We start from the raw sequence: 24,369 nt of genomic DNA on the forward strand, positions 1-24,369 counted from the left end.
GTCAATGCTGGTAAAGTCATGTGGGACCTGCAGCCTAAAACCCGCCAAAGGTGTGGTGCCGCGGTTGTGTCGTGTCACATGTTGCATTGCGACCACCACATTGGCAGTCATTACGTGCGACCTTTATGGCAGATACCCAAAGTCGCCACGTAGCTTTATGGGGTTGTCCAGGCTTACTGTTCATTACAATAAGACCTGTACACAATAGTACTGGGTGTCACGTGCCCACAACGCCAGACATTTCTATATAAAAAGGAGCAGGTATAATGATCATCTGACCTACTGACATGTGATGCTCCGCATTCTTAGGCTACATTCACACTATAGAATTCTCAAGCAGAGAAATTCTGCATGGAAATTCCCATGAAGTAGCCTCCCATTGTCTTCAATGGGATTCTGTTGCAGCATGCGCACCGCTGATATTTATCATTCCGGACTCTCATAAAAAGAATGGTCATGTTCATTCTTTTGGCGGAATCTGACTATGGAGACGGCGCATGTCCGAGCGGTCCTAGTGCTGACTGATTCAGCTGTGCCGTGATATTCCATAGTGGGAACCCTTAGGCTAGGTTCACACTGTGGAATTTCTGGGCAGAATTTCTGCCGGAGATCGAGCCGGCGGCACTAGGACCGCACGGACTGCATTGCTGTCCCCATAGATCTCAATGCATTTCTGAGCAGATCTCCCAAAAGCTCCACCCAGAAATGCATTGCTGTCTATGGGGACGGCAATGCAGTCCGTGCGGTCCTATTGCCGCCGGCTACATCTCCGGCAGAAATTCTGCCTAGTGATTCCGTAGTGTGAACCTAGCCTAAGTCCAGCGCAGACTCAATAGAGACTAAATGTTGGCATACATAGAAGAGCCGCAGATAGAGATTACATGAACTCTGTTATGAAAGAAGAGATCACATGATGCTCCACAAGACTTGGAGCACATTTCTTGGACGAAAAGTGATTTCAGTTCAGGGCACACCTTGAATAATTTTTTTTACAGCGGGGCACATTGACCCAACCAACCCCCCCCCCCCCCCCCCCCCCAATACAGTTTCCCCCCTGTATGTAGTTTTCCCCTTTCATATAGGACCCTACTGTAGGTTGCTCTCTCTCTCTGTAGGTAGCTCTCCTCCTGAAGTTTGCTTACTTTTGTGCATAGAGCCCTCCTGTTGTTAGCCACCTGTAAGGTGGGCCCCTTCCAAGGAGGAAAACAAATGCATGCTCATCTTGGTTCTCCCACAGCCACCATCATTTTCTCCATCTTCTTCCTGTGGCCACCCATGAGCTTCCATACCTAGGAGATGTGCATCATTCCCTGCCTCTAGTGGTCATAGGCTGGAAGCCCCGGGAGACCTCACAGCTTAAATGCACTAGGACCCCTGTGGCGGTAAGGGGTCCTTTTGCATCCAGTTGCCATCTTCCCTACTGGAGTATACATGTTGACAGATGAAGAAAAGGGTATCTACTGACTCAAGTAAAGGTAAACTTCCAGCAATAAAACCAAGCAAAGAAAGGGACCTAACACTTAAATGGGTACTCCGGTAGAATTTTTTTTTTTTATCAACTGGTGCCAGAAAGTTAAACAGATTTGTAAATTACTTCTATTAAAAAAAATCTTTACCCTTTCAGCACTTTTTAGCAGCTGTTAGCTACAGAGGAAATTATTTTCTTTTTGAATTTCTTTTTTGTCTTGTCCACAGTGCTCTCTGGTGACACCTGATGCCCGTATCATGAATTGTCCAGAGCAGTAGAAAATCCCCATTGCTAACCTATGCTGCTCTGGACAGTTCCTGACGGACAGAGGTGTCAGCAGAGAGCACTGTGGACAAGACAAAAAGAAATTCAAAAAGAAAAGAATTTAAATGAATGAGATGCGGCGTGGGTCTGGCAGGTATACGGCAGTGGTCGGTTATGAAATTTCCCTGCCAGATACGGCGACCGTATGAAGACATTGTGGTGTGAATGTAGCCTTAATTGGAGTGAAAGTCCACCAATAAATACATGTATGTAATAGACCTATATTCTCTAGAAGCCAAGTGTGTAATCACTAGATGTTGGATATGTAGGTCAAAAAAGCTCCATACCATAAAAATAGCACCCTAACCAATAATGGTCAAAGGCAAAAAAAAAAACCTACTAGTCACTCACATTGCCTTCCCCTTTGCCTTTCTCCTGTGGGAAACCCTTGCTTAAACCCATTTCCTTTATGTCCTGATACTTAGCGTACCATTCATGTCCTGCAGTGTTTTTTTGCCTTTGAAACGAGCACAGGAACTAAGCTTGTTTCATAGATGGAAAATGATGGCTGCTATTAGCAGCCAGGACTCACTGTCACTAACAGACATTGACCGTGCCATCCGATCAGTCCTCTTCTTGTACAGTACAGTGGTCCCTCAACATATGATATTAATTGGTTCCAGGAGAACCATCATATGTTGAAACCATCATATGTCGAGTACATATGTCTATGTGAAAATGGTAATTGGTTCTGGGGCCTCGGAACCATTGTATGTTGAATACATATCTCTATGGGAAACTGCTAATTGGTTCTGGGATGACCATTGTATGTGGAGTGTACGGGGAGTGTTTAACAAACCAGGGTGCCTCCAGCTGTTGCACAACTACAACTCCCAGCATGCATGTACAGCCATTGACTGGGCATGCTGAGAGTTATAGTTTTGCAACAGCTGGAGGCACACTGATAGGAAAGCATTGATGTATGGGGTGTATAGTGTGTATATGTATTGTATGTGATGTGTGACATCGCATACAGTACTGTACAGTTCTTTAAATACCTTCAGGGGAGACAGAATGTCCTCCATTACGATCCTGCCGACTACAGCTCTATAGGAAAGGAAGGGGAGGGCAGCCAGCAGCTCATTGGATGCCTGCAGCAAGATGCTGCAGGCTATTGGCTATGGCTGCACGGGGGGGGGGCTTACATGGAGCTCACAGTGGGAGCCTGCGTGAGTTAGCAGGACAGCATGTGAATAACAGGAGGCAGAACGGGGCACATTAAACAACTATCTGTCAGTTGCTGAAGTTGTCAGCGCTGTCAGATAGCTGTTTGTATGATGGCCCCGACACACAGCAGCATCATATGTCGAGGCTGCCTTCAACATACGATGGGCTCTGAGAGGCCATCATATGTTGAAATGATCATATGTCGAGGCCATCATAAGTCGAGGGGTCACTGTATGCCTAAGGCTATAGGCTGTGCAAGTTGAGCACTGATATCACTATTCAATCCTATGTTATGTTATGGCATAGCATTGTACGTTGAAAACAATTGAAAGATTGCTTATAATAGTTCCCTATCGGGCTTAAAAAGTGTAAAATAAATTACGGTAGTAGAAATGTTTTAAAAAATATATATTTTACAAATAAATAAAAAAAATAAACACAAAAAAAACATAATTGATATCACCATGTGTGGAAGTGCCCAAACTATAAAAACATAATATTTATTGTAACATCAGTGCTCCGGCCAGACACACTGGCCTTGAGCACTCTCCTCCCATGTCCCCGCTGCCGGCGGGGCTGGGATTCGCATCGCGGGATGCACCCGCATGCGAGTTCCAGCCCGTTACTCACCTCCCTGGTCTTCCGTGTACTCAGTCCTGGTGCACGTGCCCCCGCCTCCTAGGGCACGCGCACACGCTGGAGCTCTGTGATTTAAAGGGCCAGTACGCCCTAATTAGTGTCTTCACCTGTTCCTTCCCTAAAAGTGTGTGCACCTCCTCCTGCCCTGGACCGGATCTTTGTTGCCCTAGTGCCTGAGAGAAAGCTTCTGTGTTCCTGTCTATCCGTGTATCTGATCCTTGTTCCATGACCTGACCCTGCTACTGTGCCACCTGCCCTGACCTTCAGCTATCCTGTACCTCATCTGTACCACGCTTCATCCCAGCTACCTGTGTGGACGAGTCGTGCCAGGTGTAGCGACCTGGGTGCCGCCTGCCACAGCAAGACCATCCCGCTTTGCGGCGGGCTCTGATGAAAATCAGCGGCACCTTAGATTCCACTCCCTGGCACGGCTCACGTAATCATCCACACAGGCCCAGAGGACCCACCACCTGCCGTGACTCTTATATTTATGATCCTGCACAGTGAAAATCGCAAACATAAGAACATACCAAATGCTAGAACTGCTGATTAGTGGTCACATCATATTTTAATTTTACATAGTACGGTCGAAAAAATACATACGTCCATCAAGTTCAACCAAGGAATTGAAGGGAAGGGGTATGGTGGGATGAAGGAGAAGGGATGTGATTATATTTCTGCATAAGCATTAATGTTATTTTGTTCTAGGAATGTATCTAACCCTGTTTTAAAGCTTTCAACTGTTTCTGCTGTGACCAGTTCCTGAGGTAGACTGTTCCACAAGTTTTATTTTATTTTTTACTGTAATTTTATTATGAATTTTCCATGGATACAAATCCAGATATATGAAAAATATACAAGTGATATCACAGGGGCCGAAGCCCAATAACAGTCGGCATAATAGAAATTAGGAAACAGGCAAATGGTAGGGCCAAGGCAGGCTAATAAAGTCACAGGAATTCCTGGAAAGGCCCCTGGTACCAAAATATTAATGCAAAAAAAAACATAACTGTAATCAGTAAATGGCTTAAACAAGCGTGGTTCTACACACCATCAAACACAGGTAATAAAGCTGTAAGAGCCACAGACAAGGGAGGGGAGGAGAGGGGAATACAAACAGTGGGAACACAAAGATGAATATATAACAACCACACAAGGCAGAATAGAGGGGAAGAAGAAAGAAAGAGAAAGGAGAAAGAAGAGAAAGAGAGAGCAAGAAATCAGAAAAAGGATCCCAGGGTTCCCAGACCGAGAGGAATAAATGTCGGAGAGAAGGCCCCTCGCCTGAGGCCCACCACGGCACAATCTTTCAAATCCAGTAGGCATAGAGACTACCGTGGAGCCAGTCATGGATGACATATAATGCCGTAACTGCAGATAGTGAAAGCGTTCAGATGAGGGGAGATCCCAATGAGTCCTCAATTGTTCAAAGGGCAGAAGAGAACATTAGAGAGGGTCTACAACATATGCCCAAGAGAAAAGGCCCCCAAGATCCCCACTCCCGCACCATAGCAGAAGACAGACCAGAAGGAAAGTCAGGATGATAAAGGAAAGAACGCAGAGGGGGGGGGGGGGGGAGAACAGTTTAAATTTCACAGAGCAGTACCCCCAAATGTATTTAGAGAATGTCATGGGGTCCAGTAGAGGGATTAAGAGACAGTAGATGCCGGAGGGGACCAAAGAAGTGTATTAGGGTGGATGGGGGCTAACCAAAGCCTTCCAGCTCCATCCAGCGGCTGTATGCATGGTAAGAAGACCATCCCGCAAGATGGCGCAGGTGGGCAGCCCAATAGTATTTTATCACATCCGGGACCGATAGCCCCCCCAGCGCCCTACTCGCCATCATAACAGACATGGGCAGTCGATGCCTTTTCCCATCCAAAATGAAACAAACAGCAGCCGAATGAAAAGAGTGAAGGACAGACAGCGGCACGCGAGTTGGCAACGTTTCCAAAAAATTTAGAAGTTTCCGAAGCATTGTCATTTTCACCACCGCAATACGCCCAAAAAAGATGTACTGCAAACGCCACTTGTCCAGTAGAGCACGAAGTTCCCAAAAAAGGGGGAGATAGATAGTACAGTAAAGAGAGGAGTAGTGGGAAGTAATATAGGAGACCACTTAAAAGAATAATTGGAGCGCAAGAGAGTGGAGAGAGACATGGGGAGATTTAGAGGGAGTGCTTCCGATTTAGAGAGAATGACCTTGTAGCCAGAAACCACACCATAGGCATGAAGAGCTTTATAAAGGTTAGGGAGAGAAAGTAAAGGACGGGAGAGTGTGAGAAGGACATCATCAGCAAACAAGCAAATCAAATTCCCTGTCATGTAAGGGAATGCCAGTGATGTCCGGGTCCCCCCTAATCATGGCGGCCAGAGGCTCAATGTGGAGGGCAAAAACCAGAGGGGACAGCGGACAGCCCTGACGGGTTCCATTAGACAAAGGAAAGGTTGGAGAAGGAGCATGAGGAAGTTTGATAGAGGCTGTAGGAGAGGAGTAGAGACCCCGTAGTGCAGTTAAAAAGTTGCCCGTGATACCAAAATTCTGGAAGGTAGCAAAGAGAAATTGCCACCCCAGTCTATCAAAAGCTTTTTCGGCATCTAAGCTAAGGAATAACGCCTGTTCGGAACTCCGATTGACTAAGTCAATGAGATCTACTACCCTCCTGGTGTTGTCACCGCCCTGACAGCAGGGGATAAACCCAACCTGATCCTTATGGATAGATGGGAGAAAAGAACAATGTCTGACTGCGAACAACTTAGAAAACAGTTTTTAATCTGAATTAAGAAGGGAAATAGGTTGGTAACTAGAGCATTCATGAGAATCCTTACTGGGTTTAGATATCAAGGTGATTAAGGAGTGTAAAAGGGACTGCTGGATCACCTCCCCCTCCATGAAAGAGTTGAAGAGGGGAACGAGTTTAGGTACAAGTAGAGAGGAAAAAGTCTTGTAGTACAGATAAGTAAAGCCATCTGGGCCAGGGGAACGACCAGCAGGGGGGGATTTTAGAACCTCCAGGAGTTCCTCCCCAGTGATAGGCGAATTGAGGACCTCAGATCAGCCCCCCGTCAAAGCAGGCAGGCTGCATCTGGAAAGATAAGAGTCAAAAACTGCTGCTCGCTCCACCGGATCAGACAGAAGCTGGGAGAGAAGGGAGTAAAGATTGGTGTAGTAATCAACAAAGAGGCGAGAAATATCAGCTGGGTGATAATGAAGAACACCAGAAGAGTCTTTTAAGGCAGAGGGGGATTGAGCAACAGCTTGATGAATTCCCCTCTTTTTCCTTACAATTTTTTTGATTACATGCGACTTATTTAGGTTTCAGCCAGTTGATAAATTTGTTGCACGTAATTTTATTTTTGCTTTGGTAGTGGCTTTTTCTGCTCCATGTTTGAGCTGGAGTAAATTTTGTAGTTTTTTTCATGCTATGCAACTTTTTTGCGAATTTCGCACCTAATAAATCTCTGACCACTGCAAGTCAGAAATCCCTTTTTGCTTTGGTAAGCAAGTTTCTTTTTTTTCTTTTTTTTTTTTGCTTAGGGCACTGCACAATCAAAAAGTAAAAATAGAGTTGTCACACATGCAACTTTTTTGCAACAAATTTAAGCAAAAAAAAAAAAAAAACAATGACTAAATGCTTTCATATCCACAGCCAATCCTCTGTCAAGGCTTCTACTCACATCTTTATAAAAGCAAATTAGATTGGTTTGACTACTTCTATCCTTAGTAGACCCATACTGGCTATCACTTACAGTCATGGCCGTAAATGTTGGCACCCCTGACTATATAATACTATTATCCCCTAAGTACTCCTGTATGTAGTCCCTTATGAGTCATTCAAACAATTTTCCCACAATGCACATTAAGCTTACCGGTGTGTAATTACCTGGGGAAGACCTAGAGCCCCTTTTTAAAGATTGGGACCACATTCGCCTTGCGCCAGTCCCTCGGTACAATACCAGACACAAGAGAATCTCTAAATATCATGAACAAGGCCACAGATATTACTGAACTTAGTTCTCTAAGAACTCTTGAGTGTAATCCATCTGGTCTGGGAGATTTGCTTACATTTACTTTACTTAATTTATCTTGGACCATATCTACATTAAGCCAGTTCAGTACATTACATGATGTGTTACCAGCACTGGCCCGGCCTGTGTCAGCTCCTCCCTCTTCCTTTATATATACAGAACTAAAGAACCCATTCAGTAGCTCCGCCTTCTCTTGATCACCAGTGACCACCTCCCCATTATCATTATTAAGGGGTCCGACATGCTCTGTCATTGTTTTTTTTTTTGCATTTATACATCTAAAAAAAATGAAGGATTTGTTTTGCTTTCTTTGGCCACCTGTCTCTCTTTTTGAATCTTTGCTGTTTTTATTACATTTTTGCAGATTTTATTAAAGGAGTACTCTGGTGCAGACTACTCCTGCTCCGTCCTGCCAGGGCTGCAAAAAAAACCAAAAATAAACCATCATTCACCTTCCTGGGTTCCCGTGGAGCTCCAATACAGCTGATCAGTCGTCCGGTCCATCTTCTTCATACTTCCATAATAGGCTGAGCGCCACGTGACGCTTCGTTCACACGGAAGTATGAAGAAGATGGAACAGAGGACCGATCAGCTGTAGTGGCGCTCCGCGGGAACCCAGGAAGATGAATGATGGTTTATTTGCATTTTTTTGCTGCCCGGGCACAACGGAGCAGGAGTAGTCTGCACCAGAGTGTTCCTTTAAGCCCTTTGTAATGTTTAAATGCTATAGCTGACCCCTCAGATTAGTATTTTTTTAAACCTTTTTTGTTGTTTATTGCTCTTTAAACATCAGTTGTCAGCCATGCAGGATTTACAGTGACCCCCCCGACCTACGATGGCCCCGACATACGATAATTTCAACATGCGATGGCTTCTCAGAGGCCATCGCATGTTGAAGGCAGCATCAACATACGATGCATTTGTATGTCGGGGCCATCGCATAAATGGCTATCCGCTGGATAGCCGTTTACGGTGCCCCGTCTGCTCCGGTGATGGTCTCCTACCTGTCCTCGGGGCTCCGGAGCGTCATCTTCACAATCCCTTCCATCTCAGGCTCTCTCCTTCGTCGTCATCACGTCGCTCGCACACCGTCCCGTCATCCAATAGGAGCAGCGTGCGTGCGTAGTGACGTGATGACGGCGACGGAGAGCGAGGATCCCGGGGAAGCAGAGATGTCCGGAGCATCAGGGACACCATGGGGACGCAGCGTCAGCGATGTAGGGCGACATCCAGGGCAGCAGTGACGGGTCCGGAGCGGCGGGGACAGGTGAATACAGCTTCCTATACTTTACATTGCACGGATCCTTCAACATACGATGGTTTCAACAAACGATGGTTCATTTGGAATGGATTACCATTGTATGTTGAAGGACCACTGTAGTTTTAATCGTTTACACTTGTTCCCCTTAGGAATAAATTTAGCTGTATATTTATTCAGTGCTGATTTGAAAATTTCCCATTTACCGTCTGTAGACATAATGAGAAAAAAAATTCATAAAATCACATTCTCTGATTTTAAAGAATTTATTAGCAAATTATGGTGGAAAAGAAGTATTTAGTCACCTACAAACAAGCAAGATTTCTTTCTCTCACAGACCTGTAACTTCTTCTTTAAGAGTTTCCTCTGTCCTCCACTCGTTACCTGTATTAATGGCACCTGTTTGAACTTGTTATCAGTATAAAAGACACCTGTCCACAACCTCAAACAGTCACACTCCAAACACCATTATAGCCAAGACCAAAGAGCTGTCGAAGGACACCAGAAACAAAATTGTAGTCCTGCACCAGACTGAGAAGACTGAATCTGCAATAAGTAAGCAGCTTGGTGTGAAGAAATCAACTGTGGGAGCAATTATTAGAAAATGTAATACATACAAGACCAAAATAAAAAAATTTACACTAACATGCTGGTACTCCAAAGGATAGGGGATAAGATGTCAGATCGCCGGGGTCCCGCTGCTGGGGACCCTCGGGATTTACCATGCAGCACCCACCTTTAGCGACTTCCGGAACCGCTGGAGGTCCTCAGGCTGAGTCCATCTCGACCACGAGGACGGAGCATAGTGATTTCCCTTTGGATAGGGAATAAGATGTCTTAGCGCCGGAGTACCCCTTTAACGAAAAGTCGTCAAACACTTAAAAAGGGCTTTAAGGCTCACTGTACCCCTTGTTACGTTCCTTGAGGGGTGTAGCTTCCAAAATAGTATGCCATGTGTTTTTTTTTTATGCTGTTCTGGCACCATAGGGGCTTCCTAAATGTGACATACCCCCAAAAACCATTTCAGCAAAATTTGCTTTCCAAAAGCCAAATGTGACTCCTCTTCTGAGCATTGTAGTACACCCGCAGTGCACTAGACGTCCACACATGGGGTATTTCCATACTCAGAAAAGATGGGGTTACAAATTTTGGGGGATATTTTCTCCTATTACCCCTTGTAAAAATTTAAAATTTGGGGAAAAACCAGCATTTTAGAGAAAAAAAAATGTTATTTACACATCCAACTTTAACAAAAAGTCATTGAGAGAAAGGGAAGGGAGGCAAAAATTGTGAAGGAACATGACTTAACCCCTTAAGGACTCAGCCCATTTTGGCTTTAAGGACTCAGACAATTTAATTTTTACGTTTTCATTTTTTCCTCCTCGCCTTCTAAAAATCATAACTCTTTTATATTTTCATCCACAGACTAGTATGAGGGCTTGTTTTTTGCGCAACCAGTTGTCCTTTGTAATGACATCACTCATTATATCATAAAATGTATGGCGCAACCAAAAAACACTATTTTTGTGGGGAAATTAAAACGAAAAACGCAATTTTGCTAATTTTGGAAGGTTTTGTTTTCACGCCGTACAATTTATGGTAAAAATGACGTGTGTTCTTTATTCTGAGGGTCAATACGATTAAAATGATACCCATTATTATATACTTTTATATTATTGTTGCGCTTAAAAAAAATCACAAACTTTTTAACCAAATTAGTACGTTTATAATCCCTTTATTTTGATGACCTCTAACTTTTTTATTTTTCCGTATAAGCAGCGGTATGAGGGCTCATTTTTTGCGCCATGATCTGTACTTTTTTTTGATACCACATTTGCATATAAAAAACTTTTAATAAATTTTTTATAATTTTTTTTTTTAATAAAATGTATTAAAAAAGTAGGAATTTTTGACTTTTTTTTATTTTTTTTCGTTCACGCCGTTCACCGTACGGGATCATTAACATTTTATTTTAATAGTTCGGACATTTACGCACGCGGCGATACCAAATATGTCTATAAAAAATGTTTTTTACGCTTTTTGGGGGTAAAATAGGAAAAAACGGACGTTTTACTTTTTTATTGGTGGAGGGGATTTTTCACTTTTTTTTAATTTTTACTTTTACATTTTTTTACATTTTTTTTTACACTTGAATAGTCCCCATAGGGGACTATTCATAGCAATACCATGATTGCTAATACTGATCTGTTCTATGTATAGGACTAAGAACAGATCAGTATTATCGGTCATCTCCTGCTCTGGTCTGCTCGATCTCAGACCAGAGCAGGAGATGCCGGGAGCCGCACGGAGGAAGGAGAGGGGACCTCCGTGCGGCGTTATGAATGATCGGATCCCCGCAGCAGCGCTGCGGGCGATCCGATCGTTCATTTAAATCGCGAACCGCCGCAGATGCCGGGATCTGTATTGATCCCGGCACCTGAGGGGTTAATGGCGGACGCCCGCGAGATCGCGGGCGTCGGCCATTGCCGGCGGGTCCCTGGCTGCGATCAGCAGCCGGGATCAGCCGCGCATGACACGGGCATCGCTCCGATGCCCGCGGTTATGCTTAGGACGTAAATGTACGTCCTGGTGCGTTAAGTACCACCTCACCAGGACGTACATTTACGTCCTGCGTCCTTAAGGGGTTAAAGGGGCACTTCCGTGGAAAACTTTTTTTTTTTTTTAAATCAACTGGTGCCAGAAAGTTAAACAGATTTGTAAATCACTTCTATTAAAAAATCTTAATCCTTCCAGTACTTTTTAGGGGCTGTATACTAAAGAGAAATCCAAAAAAGAAATGCATTTCCTCTGATGTCATGACCACAGTGCTCTCTGCTGACCTCTGCTGTCCATTTTAGGAACTGTCCAGAGCAGCATATGTTTGCTATGGGGATTTTCTCCTGCTCTTGACAGTTCCTAAAATGGACAGCAGAGGTCAGCAGAGAGCACTGTGGTCATGACATCAGAGGAAATGCATTTCTTGTTTGGATTTCTCTTTAGTATTACAGCCCCTAAAAACTACTGGAAGGATTATGATTTTTTAATAGAAGTGATTTACAAATCTGTTTAACTTTTTGGCACCAGTTGATTTAAAAAATAAAAAGTTTTCCACGGGTGTACCCCTTTAAGGTGGGGATGCAGAAGAGAAGCGGCTGGGAGCAGAAAAGTATGAAGGAGCATGACTAAAGGGGGTGCAGAGGAGAACGGGGCTGAGGGGGGGTGGCAGAAAAGTGTGAAGGAGGATTACTGGGGTGCAGAGGAGTCTGGGGGACTTGGGGGTCTGAAGGAGAAGGGGAAAGATGGGTCTGAAAGATTACTAAGGGGTCTAGGGGCACTTAGGTCTCGTTCACACTGGGGACATTCTGTTGGCAGAAATCCACTTGCAGCAGAATCCCACTGTTTTCCATGGGATTCTGCTGCTCTGTGCATAGTGCAGGATTGCCGCAGTGGAATGGATATCTGCCCAAAGAATGAATATTCATTGTTCATTCTTTGGGCTGATTTTTACCAGACTTCATTGACATCTACGAGATGGCGCACTTTGGCAGCAACTGCTGCAAGCAGACATTCAGCGCCAATATGCATTGGCATGCCATTAAATGGTGTTCTGATGCACGCCTTGGCCTACCCACAGCATTGTTTATAAGTTGTTTTTTGCCTACCGTGGTGCTATTAATCAGTTCTGTATGCTCTTCCAGTAATATATGCTTTTTTGATTTGTTTCATAGGAATCAATGTGTAATTCCCTTATATGGGAGGACACCTGTAAGATTTACTGACAGGATTTTGTTGTTCGTTTGTTAGTTTTTTTGGTGTTTCAATGTTTATTTGGTGGATTTTATTAAGAATTAAGCTAAGTTTTATGTACACATATAAGTTTACATACACATACATTTTATTCGTCCAAATTAAAGAATGACCCTGGGGGTGTAGTGAGTTTTTCAGACTGTAATGGGTATTGGATGGTTGGAGTGAAAAGAGTAAACTAGGCTTCACCTTTAGCAGTCACCTTTTCCAGGTCCAAACAGTGGCTCCCAGTACGTGTGTATTATTTTATCAGAATCAAAAACTAATAACAACTGATCCTTAGATGAGGTTAATAGTCTCACAGAGGGTAGTAGATGGTAACATTAGGCAACAACATGACCAGAGAATTCTATGCTATACCAGTGAAACTTCCAAACTGAAAAGCTTAAAGGGGTACTTCGGCCCTAAGACATCTTATCCCCTATCCAGAGGAGATGTCTTTAGTATGTACCTGCCAGACAGTAATAGACATGCTTTAGAAGGATATGTGCTTGTCTTGGCGATAAATGGCTATGTTGTGAGATTACCATGAAGCTGTGGCTATCTTTTTGTGAACTGGGTATTTCCTGTTGGAGTTAGTTCTTTCAAACCAAATCCCATAGTTCCTTGTTTGTAAATGTGAGGCATTTTCATCCCTCCCACACATCAGCCACCCCACCCAATGAAACATGTTTTCTAACCAATGTTTTCTAACCAGGGAAATCCCTAGACATGAGTCATTTTGTATGCTGTTAAAAATAAATATTGGGGCGAAAATCACAGAAGAATTGCAAGACCACAGTCACACACAGGTACAGACACTATATTATGAACTACATTAACTTTACAGCCACTGTAGCATAGTGAAATAAAGAAAAATCCTGGAATACCCCTTTAATCGCCAGTCCTGATGAAATCTGTCTTGCAGTATACATAATGCACTGGTTATTACATTCTATCCTTATATCGCGCAGAGGTTTAAGTTTGGCACCTTCTTTCTCATACCTGATCATTTGTAAGGAATCTAAGTTCTTAATTATTTTAAAAAAAATTATTATATAAAATAATTTTTCTCTTCGAGGGATATTCCGGGTTTATACATCTTATCCCCTATCCAAAGGGGCGTCACGCCCCCTCCCATAGACATGAATGGAGGGGGCGTGGTGTGACGTCACATCCGTCTTGGAGGCAGCGCACGGCACAGAATGCCGGGGGCTGCACCGAGATCATGGGGATCCCCAGCGGCGGGACCCCTGTGATCATACATCTTATCTACTATCCTTTGGATAGGGGATAAAATGTATAAACCCGGAATACCCCTTTAAAAATTAAAAGCTGGATTATGTGGTCACTATGAGGACAATATTTCTTAGAGGATGCTTTCATATATAAGGTAACTATATGGCCCTCGGAGCAGTGACTATGTCAGTGAATATTTCTAATTATATTTTATAAAGTAAATACATCAACGTGATATTTTAATCTAGGGAAAACTTTTTAGTATGGTTAATATTTTCTGTAAATTTTGTAAAGTTATATGAAGGGCCAAATATCTGTTTTCTATTTCAGATATGGCATGCATAGGAGGAGCACTTGGTGTCCCTTACGCCCTATGATTAGGTAGGACACCACATTTTCTGTAGTCGGACAGAGAAGTCTACAGTGGCACAGTGTACAGTGGAACTTTAGAATGGCAGGTGAGCTGCATATATTCCTACAATGTTAATAGTTACTATTAAAGGGGTATTCCAGGGAAAAACTTTTTTTTATATATCAACTGGCTCCAGAAAGTTAAACAGATTTGTAAATTACTTCTATTAAAAAATCTTAATCCTTTCAATAATTATCAGCTGTTGAAGTTGAGTTGTTGTTTTCTGTCTGGCAACAGTGCTCTCTGCTGACATCTCTGCTTGTCTCGGGAACTGCACAGGGTAGAAGAGGTTTGCTATGGGGATTTGCTTCTAAACTGGGCGGTTCCTGAGACACGTGTCATCAAAGAGCACTTAGTCAGAAAAGAACAACTCAACTTCATCAGCTCATAAGTACTGAAAGTATTACGATTTTTTAATAGAAGTAATTTACAAATCTGTTTAACTTTCTGGAGCCAGTTGATTTTTTCCTGGATAACCCCTTTAAAGGTTCTAAAACATTACAAAAAAAAAACTTCCCTCTCATTTTTCTCCGTCATGGCATTTCTTTCAAAAAGTGCGTAAAGTTGTTTTTTTATTTGATGTTTTATCACCTGCCTTTTTCTCATTACAAGCCATGTGTATTTTTCATCAGGTCACTCAATGGATTTCTATTGAAGAATTGGCTTTGCCAATCTTCTGCTTGTGCATTTTATTGGTGTTTATCAAAGTCCAAGAAAACTGAAAGTCGGCACTCACCAGGTAGATGGCATCAAATCTTCTTTATTGTATCAATGTATTGTGTCTGATACAATAAAGAAGATTTGATGCCATCTACCTGGTGAGTGCCGTCTTTCAGTTTTCTTGGACTTTACTACATTTATATATTTTTATTAATTTATTTACAAAAAGTAGTGTCTGTTTTCAGCCTATCACATTTTAGTGTGGACCTGAATGTGCATCTATCAACAATCTGAATGCAGTTCCACTTCAGCAACAGAGATGGCAAGAAGACCACTGCCTGCTGTTATATTGCAATAGTAAGGATGCAGTACCCCATTATGTCCACTAGAGAGCAGTATAAAGTTATATAAAATGCATTTATCCTATACAACAGTAGTCTTCAACCTGCGGACCTCCAGATGTTGAAAAACTACAACTCCCAGCATGCCCGGACAGCCAACGGCTGTCCGGGCATGCAGGGAATTGTAGTTTTGCAACATCTGGAGGTCCGCAGGTTGAAGACCACTGCTATACAACATTTCTTCATTTCACTGCTGTCACCACTTGTCAAATAAAATGTCTCACTTTATGTAGGAATAACTTTATAACGCTCACACTATATATAGGAATGTATGATGTTTTTAGTTTGTTTCACACCACACACATTAAAGGGGTTATCCAGCATAATGTGATTTTAGTATGTACCTGGCAGACAGTAATGGACATGCTTAGGAAGGATCTGTGCTTGTCTTGGGGCTAAATGGCTATGTTGTTATATTACCATAACACTGTGACTAGCTTTTTGTGAACTGGTATTTCCTGTTTGACTTTTCTTTTTTTGACTACAAATCCCATAATTCCATTTTCCTCCCTCCCACACATCAGCCACCCCACCCATTGAAACATAAATGAGCTGCATCCATCAAAAGACCTGTGATTTTTAATCAGGGTGCCTACAGCTGTTGCATTAGTTGCAGATTGATCTCTCTCTCACCAAACGATCGCTCCACCCATTGAAGCAGACAGGCTCCCTGTCATCAGCTGACTAGTGAGTCGGGTCTCGGCCGCATTGCAACCTGGGAAAAATCTGAGACAACAGTCATTTTGTATACTGGTAAAAATAAATATTGGAGTGAAAATCACAGATGAATTGTGAGAAAACCGTCACACACAGGTACAGACACTATATTATGAACTATACAAACTTTACAGCCCCTGTAGCATAGTCAAATAAAAAAATTCCTGGAATACCCCTTTAATTATTAACATTTTCCATATGCATTCTTTATGTTGGATTTAAAAAAAAAAAACTTTTTCGTTTTTAATATGAGAAGGCTTATGAACACTTGGGCTAGGTTCACATCACGATTTGTGCCTCCGAGGCATGGATACATTGGGATACTGTCAAAATGACATGCCAACATCATAATCCTCATGTGGGATATGAGCCGCCTGGTGCTCTTAACACTTTCTCCTGAGCTAACAAGAAGATCACTAAAATAATGTTTGTGAACTGGGAGAAAAAAATAGGATGAGATACGGCGCCTCCTCCGGTGTAGTTGGTATGGTGATTAGGAAATAAAGATTATAAAAACTGCCCCAGTTAAAAGAAGGCACCCTAAATAAAAACAGCCTTCTTTTAGCTGGGGCAGTTTTTATAATCTTTATTTCCTAATCACCATACCAACTACACCGGAGGAGGCGCCGTATCTCATCCTATTTTTTTCTCCCAATTCCCATACGTCTAACCGGACCTGCCAGTCACGGTTAAGGATGCAGAGGCAGCCACCTTCCTAACACCGCCGAACGCTGGGATCTCCGACTCGGGACATCGACGGCTCCGTGCGATTCTAAAGGCAGACAAAGGTGTTGTTCCCGCAGCACAACCCACTACGGTAAGGTGCATTAACCCTCACGTGCCCGCTATACACCGACGGTATCACACTAGGAGCGTGCCTCTTTTCCTTTTCTTTTCAACTGAAATTCAGTGGAAGTTATTTTTCACGACAAGAAATGACTTTGCAGTTTATTGCAATTCATCTGATCACTCTTCATAACAATCTAGAGTTAAAGCAGTTTTCCAGCAAAAGCATTTTATAAATAAATGTGCTGCATGTTAACATTTGCTTATACTTACCTCCTTCGCTTGCCCACAGTCTCATTATCATGGTGCCCGATCCCCCCTGAACTTCGCATCCAGGAGCTGTAGATGATACATCACATTGCTGATCAGCCAATCACATGCTGCAGCAGTATCCTGCCTCAACCAGTGATTGGCTGACAAACCATTTGATGTGCCGTCTGCAGCACCAGGAAGCGGAGTTCACTGGAGACTGGGTTCTGTAATTACAAGGCTTTAGGGAAGTGGGGGAGTGAAGGAGGTGAGTATAGGCCTATGTTATCATACAGCCTGGGCACATTTATTTCTAAAACATTTTTGCTGTATAAACTCTTTAATACAAATTGCCACTATAAAATGTGAAGCAGCAAACTTTGTAACAACCAATATTTGTATGATTCTTAAAACTTATGACCACGACTGTACATGCTGGAAGAGACAGCTTAAAGGGGTACGCCGGGGGAAAACATTTTTTTTTTTTTTTTTTAAATCAACTGGTGCCAGAAAGTTAAACAGATTTGTAGATTACTTCTATTAAAAATCTTTATCCCTCCAGTACTTTTTAGCAGCTGTATGCTACAGAGGAAATTCTTTTCTTTTTGAATTTATTTTTTGTCTTGTCCACAGTGCTCTCTGCTGACACCTGATGCCCGTATCAGGAACTGTCCAGAGCAGGAGAAAATCCTCATAGCAAACCTATCCTGCTCTGGACAGATCCTGACAAGGACAGAGGTGTCAGCAGGGAGCACTGTGGACAAGACAATAAAGAAATGCAAAAAGCAAAGAATTTCCTCGGTAGCATACAGCTGCTGATAAGTACCGGAAGGATAAAGATTTTTTTAATAGGAGTAATTTACAAATCTGTTTAACTTTCTTGCACCAGTTCATTTAAAAAAAAAAAAGTTTTCCACTGGAGTACCCCTTAAAGTGAACTGCAGTGGGAAGAGTCAAATACATCTGTAGGTTACAATGTATTCTTTCAGTTGGCTGATGCATAAAATTCCAAGGCTGCGTCCATGTGTATTACAAGATGTTGTATATAACAGTTCCCATACCCCAGCCGGACCCTGGCCTGCATCTCATTTATTCACAGATAGTGACTCCGGTCGGCTCATTTTTGCTCCGTATCCGGGTCTGTGACTGGACTGAAAACCGCGGTATACTACGGTTTTCAGTCCGGTCGCAAAACCCGCTGGATCCACTGACCGTATAAGGCCTCCTTTACATATGTCCGGTGTCAGTTGTCAGTTCCCTACGGCGCTGCAAAAGCTGCGCTGGAGGGAACATGAATCCAGAACCAATCCCATTCATTTGAATGGGACTGTTCACAATCAGCCTCGGATGATTGGACTCGCCGGACTGGCACAGACAGGGGAGCGCATCATGTTGCGTTCCCCCCATTCGGCAATTACAAACAATGGATGCCGGATGATGAACAACTGATGCCAACTGATGCACTTCTGGCATCAGTTTGTGCATCAGTTGTGGCGATTTTCATCCAGTTTTGCCGGACGCCGGATATATGTAAAGCCTTAAAGGAAAACTGTCATCTAGTTCACTATCACAATATACTGGGTGATTGTGTGGGTGAACAGGAGACCATAATGGGGTAACTTACTTTTTTGTGTGCCCTGGCCGTTGAGTACTCCCCCGCTAAAGTTGTTTTTTCGGTCTTCTCAGTGGTGCTTTGAAGGTGGGTCCCCCGCCGTCCATCTCGCTATGGGTCTCGGAGGAAGGGGCATAAGCCCACCCCTGTCGTCTGCATATTCATTTTCTTCAACCCCACGTTTTAGTGACGTGGAGTCACATGCCCTCTGAGTGCACCTCCCTGCATGCAGAGCACATGCACCTTTAGTCTTTACGCAGCTCTCACATCCTGATGACGTGAGAGCTGTGCATACAGAGAACGCTCTGCGCAGTGTAACTGCGCATGTACCAGGCCCTTGCTACTCCCGACTTCTGTAGCGAGGGCCCAGGGCATGCGCAGTGTAACTGTGCAGCGTGCTCTCTGGACGCAAAGCTCTCATGTCATCAGGAGGTCAGAGCTGTGTAAAAACTAAAGGCGCATGTGCTCTGCATACAGAGCGGTGTGCTCAGGTGGCAAGTGACTCCATGTCACTAAGATGTGGGGTTGAAGAAAATGAATATGCAGACAACAGGGGTGGGCTTAGGCCCCTTCCTCTGGGACCCATAGCGAGATGGACGGCGGGGGACTGTCAAGGGATGGTGCGCTGGGGGGGGGGGGGTTTGAAGAAACGTGGGGTTGAAGAAAATTTATATGAAAACAACGGGGGTGGGCTTAAGCGGGGGAGTACTTTAGTGGGGAAGTACTCAGCAGCCAGGGCACACAAAAAAGTAAGTGACCCCTGTATGGACTCCTGTTCATCCACTCTATCACTCAGTATAATGGGTTCAGTGTGAGTGAACTAGCTGACAGTTTTCCTTTAATGAATCATGGTGTGAATGCACCCTTACTGTATATTCAGGATGCTGCATGGAATTCTACCATTATATTCTACTAGATTGAGTTAATAGGACAATGTCAGACTATACAGTGTAATGTAACATGAAGGGGTCTCCATCCATGTGTGTGCAGGGCTAGCCTCAGCTTGGATGGTGCCATGTGCAGAACTCTCTGCTCCCCGCCCCAAGGCAATATACAGTTTATAACCCCTTCAGGACGGAGCCCATTTTGGCCTTAAGGACCGGAGCGTTTTTTGCACATCTGACCACTGTCACTTTAATCATTAATAACTCTGGAATGCTTTTAGTTATCATTCTGATTCCGAGATTGTTTTTTCGTGACATATTCTACTTTAACATAGTGGTAAATTTTTGTCGATACTTGCATCCTTTCTTGGTGAAAAATCCGTAAATTTGATGAAAAATTTGAAAATTTAGCATTTTTCTAACTTTGAAGCTTTCTGCTTGTAAGGAAAATGGATATTACGAATACATTTTTTTTTGGTTCACATATACAATATGTCTACTTTATGTTTGCATCATAAAATTGACGTGTTTTTACTTTTGGAAGACACCAGAGGGCTTCAACGGTCAGCAGCAATTTTCCGATTTTTCACAAAATTTTCAAACTCAGTATTTTTCAGGGACCAGTTCAGGTTTGAAGTGGATTTGAAGGGTCTTCATATTAGAAATACCCCATAAATGACCCCATTATAAAAACTACACCCCCCAAAGTATTCAAAATGACATTCAGTAAGTGTTTTAACCCTTTAGGTGTTTCACACGAATAGCAGCAAAGTGAAGGAGAAAATTCACAATCTTCATTTTTTACACTCACATGTTCTTGTAGACCCAATTTTAGAATTTTTACAAGGGGTAAAAGGACAAAATTTTTACTTGTATTTGTAGCCCAATTTCTCTCGAGTAAGCACATACCTCATATGTCTATGTAAAGTGTTCGGCGGGCGCAGTAGAGGGCTCAGAAGGGAAGGAGCGACAAGGGGATTTTGGAGAGTACGTTTTTCTGAAATGGTTTTTGGGGGGCATGTTACCTTTAGGAAGCCCTTATGGTGCCAGAACAGCAAAAAAAAACCACATGACATACCATTTTGGAAACTAGACCCCTCGGGGAATGTAACATGGGATAAAGTGAACCTTAATACCCCACAGGTGTTTCACGACTTTTGCAAATGTAAAAAAAAAAAAAAAAATTTTACCTAAAATGCTTGTTTTCCCAAAAAATTTTTATTTTTAAAAAGGGTAATAGCAGAAAATACCCCTAAAAATTTGAAGCCCAATTTCTCCCGATTCAGAAAACACCCCATATGGGGGTGAAAAGTGCTCTGCTGGCGCACTACAGGTCTCAGAAGAGAAGGAGTCACATTTGGCTTTTTGAAAGCGAATTTTGCTCTGGGGGCATGCCGCATTTAGGAAGCCCCTATGGTGCCAGGATAGCAAAAAAAACCCCACATGGCATACCATTTTGGAAACTAGACCCCTCGGGGAACGTAACAAGGGGTTAAGTGAACCTTTATACCCCACAGGTGTTTCACGACTTTTGCATATGTAAAAATTTTTTTTTTTTTTTTACCTAAAATGCTTGTTTTCCCCAAAATTTTACATTTTTAAAAAGGGTAAAAGCAGAAAATACCCCCCAAAATTTGTAACACAATTTCTCCCGAGTACGGCGATACCCCATATGTGACCCTAAACTGTTGCCTTGAAATACGACAGGGCTCCAAAGTGAGAGCGCCATGCGCATTTGAGGCCTAAATTAGGGATTGCATAGGGGTGGACATAGGGGTATTCTACGCCAGTGATTCCCAAACAGGGTGCCTCCAGCTGTTGCAAAACTCCCAGCATGCCTGGACAGTCAACGGCTGTCCGACAATACTGGGAGTTGTTTTGCAACAGCTGGAGGCTCCGTTCTGGAAACAGTGGCGTACCAGACGTTTTTCATTTTTATTGGGGAGGGGAGGGGGGCTGTGTAGGGGTATGTGTATATGTAGTGTTTTTTACTTTTTATTTTATTTTTTGTGGTAGTGTAGTGTAGTGTTTTTAGGGTACAGTCGCACGGGCGGGGGTTCACAGTAGTTTCTCGCTGGCAATTTGAGCTGCAGCAGAAAGTTTGCGGCAGCTCAAATTTGCAGCCAGATACTTACTGTAATCCTCCGCCCATGTGAGTGTACCCTGTACGTTCACATTGGGGGGGGGACATCCAGCTGTTGCATAACTACAACTCCCAGCATGCCCGTTGGCTGTCGGTGACTGCTGAGAGTTGTAGTTTTGCAACAACTGTAGGTACACTGGTTATGTATCACTGAGTTTGTGACCTAACTCAGTGTTTCACAACCAGTGTGCCTCCAGCTGTTGCAAAACTACAACTCCCAGCATGTACGGTGCATGGTGTAAGGTGACTGCTGAGAGTTGTAGTTTGCAACAGCTGGAGGCACACCGGTCGTGAAACACTGAGTTAGGTAAAAAAAAACTCTTGAGTTTCACAACCAGTGTGCCTTCAGCTGTTGCAAAACTACAACTCTCAGCAGTCACCGACAGCCAACGGGCATGCTGGGAGTTGTAGTTATGCAACCAGCAGATGCACCACTACAACTCCCAGCATGCACTTTAGCTGTTTGTGCAAGCTGGGAGTTGTAGTTAGACAACAGCTGAAGGTACACTTTTCCATAGAAATAATGTGCCTCCAGCTGTTGCAAAACCATAAGTCCCAGCATGCCCATAAGGGAATGCTGGGAGTTGTGGTGGTCTGCCTCCTGCTGTTGCATAACTACAGCTCCCAGCATGCCCTTTTTGCATGCTGGGAGCTGTTGCTAAGCAACAGCAGGAGGCTGTAACTCACCTCCTGCTGTTGCTTCATCGCTGGACTGTCCCTCGCCGCCGCAGCTGCTCCTGGGGCCCCGATCCCAACAGGGGCGCCGGGGATCGGGGTCCCCAGCACCGGGGGTCGTCTTCCCGCACCCGCTCACGTCCTCCGGAAGAGGGGCGGAGCGGGTGCGGGAGTGACACCCGCAGCAGGCGCCCTGATTGGTCGGCCGGTAATCCGGCCGACGAATCAGGGCGATCGTGAGGTGGCACCAGTGCCACCTCACCCCTGCAGGCTCTGGCTGTTCGGGGCCGTCAGAGACGGCCCCGAACAGCCAGTAATTCCGGGTCACCGGGTCACCGGAGACCCGATTGACCCGGAATCGCCGCAGATCGCTGGACTGAATTGTCCAGCGATCTGCGGCGATCGCCGACATGGGGGGGCATAATGACCCCCCTGGGCGATATGCCGGGATGCCTGCTGAACGATTTCAGCAGGCATCCGGCTCCGGTCCCCAACCGGCTAGCGGTGGGGGCCGGAATTCCCACGGGCGTATGGATACGCCCTCGGTCCTTAAGGACTCGGGATGCAGGGCGTATCCATACGCCCTATGTCCTGAAGAGGATAAGCTACTATTGGTTATAAACCAAAGATGTTATGGATGACCTCATCGTACGCCTTTACACTGTGTTCTTTTCTTCTGCAGCAATGTGTCACACACTCTGCATGTGTTTTTATGGAAAGTGTTGTAGTGTTAAGATGCAGTTATTATGAATATGCTTCCAATATGGCAATAAAAAAGATCTAAACCATTTTGTGTAGGTCCCATCCTAATCCTGCCAAATTAGTTCTAGCCCGTTGAGTCCTGGGCTCCATAAAACCTCCAAAGGTGTCCTGTAATATTGGATTTGTCTTTCCTGAACCTCCCACAGATGCTTAACCACACTGAGATATGAGGAATGGAAGCCAAGTTAGCACCAATTTTGGCAGTGTGGCAGAATAATAATGTCTTTATTTCTATAGCGCCAGCATATCCTGCAGTACTGTACAGAGCCTGACATCACACACACTGGTATCTTTCCCTGTTAGAGCTCACATTCTAAATTCCCATAAAAGTATGTTTTGGAGTGTGGGAAAAACCTGTGCACACATTGGGAGAACATACAAACTCCTTGCAGATCTTGTCCTTGGTGGGATTTGAACCTACCGTGTTTCCCCGAAAATACACCCTACCCCGAAAATAAGCCCTCGCTGTATTATCGGGATGGGCTGCAATATAAGCCCTACCCCGAAAATAAGACCTAGGCAATGCCCGGGCTGCAAATATTAATAAACAAACTTTAACTTACCTTCGTCCTCCGTTCCCCCGTTGCTAAGGAACCGGCGTCACTGTTCTCCGCTGCTCTTGCTGCTTCCTGGTGTTGGGACGTCTCAGAGCCATCAGCCTATCAGCGGCCGCAGCGATGTCCCGCCTCTGCCGATGATAGGCTGAGCCCACTGTCATGTAAGAAGACGGCCGGCTTCTTACATGACAGTGGGCTCAGCCTATCATCGGCAGAGGCGGGACATCACTGCGGCCGCTGATAGGCTGAAGGCTCTGTGACGTTCCCATCCCCAAGAAGCAGCAAGAACAGCGGAGGGACCATAAGGCCGGTTCCTTAGCAACGGGGGAACGGAGGAGGAAGGTAAGTTAAAGCTTGTTTTTTAATATTTGCAGCCCGGGCACAGGAATACAGCGCAGCGGCTGATAATTATTTGGCAGGCGGGGAGAGAAGCAGCGCTCACGGGTGACATACGGTACGATTAGTCCCCCGATCTGGGCTGATAAACCAGCGGGGGGGGGGGGCGACACTTTGGGGGCAATGTATGTTGTTCAATGTACATACCGTAAATAAATAAGCCCTACCCTGAAAATAAGCCCTAATTTATATAAGACCCGGTCTT

At 44.1% G+C, this 24,369-nt stretch overlaps 1 protein-coding gene across 5 annotated transcripts in view; it reads left to right on the top strand.

The window, feature by feature from the left end:
* CORO6 (coronin 6) overlaps positions 1-24,369 on the top strand; it is a 162,650-nt gene that overhangs the window by 2,306 nt on the left and 135,975 nt on the right. For 4 of the 5 annotated variants that reach the window (XM_056559001.1, XM_056558999.1, XM_056559006.1 and 1 more), the window contains exons 2-3: positions 14,241-14,368; positions 15,228-15,339. The gene's annotated coding sequence lies outside the window, so the exon portion shown is untranslated. Of the gene's footprint in view, positions 1-1,340; positions 1,476-14,240; positions 14,369-15,227; positions 15,340-24,369 lie in introns of those variants that run through there. The other variant, XM_056559000.1, reaches the window with a different exon arrangement.

Source organism: Hyla sarda, chromosome 2, assembly GCF_029499605.1.
Source record: "Hyla sarda isolate aHylSar1 chromosome 2, aHylSar1.hap1, whole genome shotgun sequence".
Lineage (NCBI taxonomy): Eukaryota > Metazoa > Chordata > Amphibia > Anura > Hylidae > Hyla > Hyla sarda.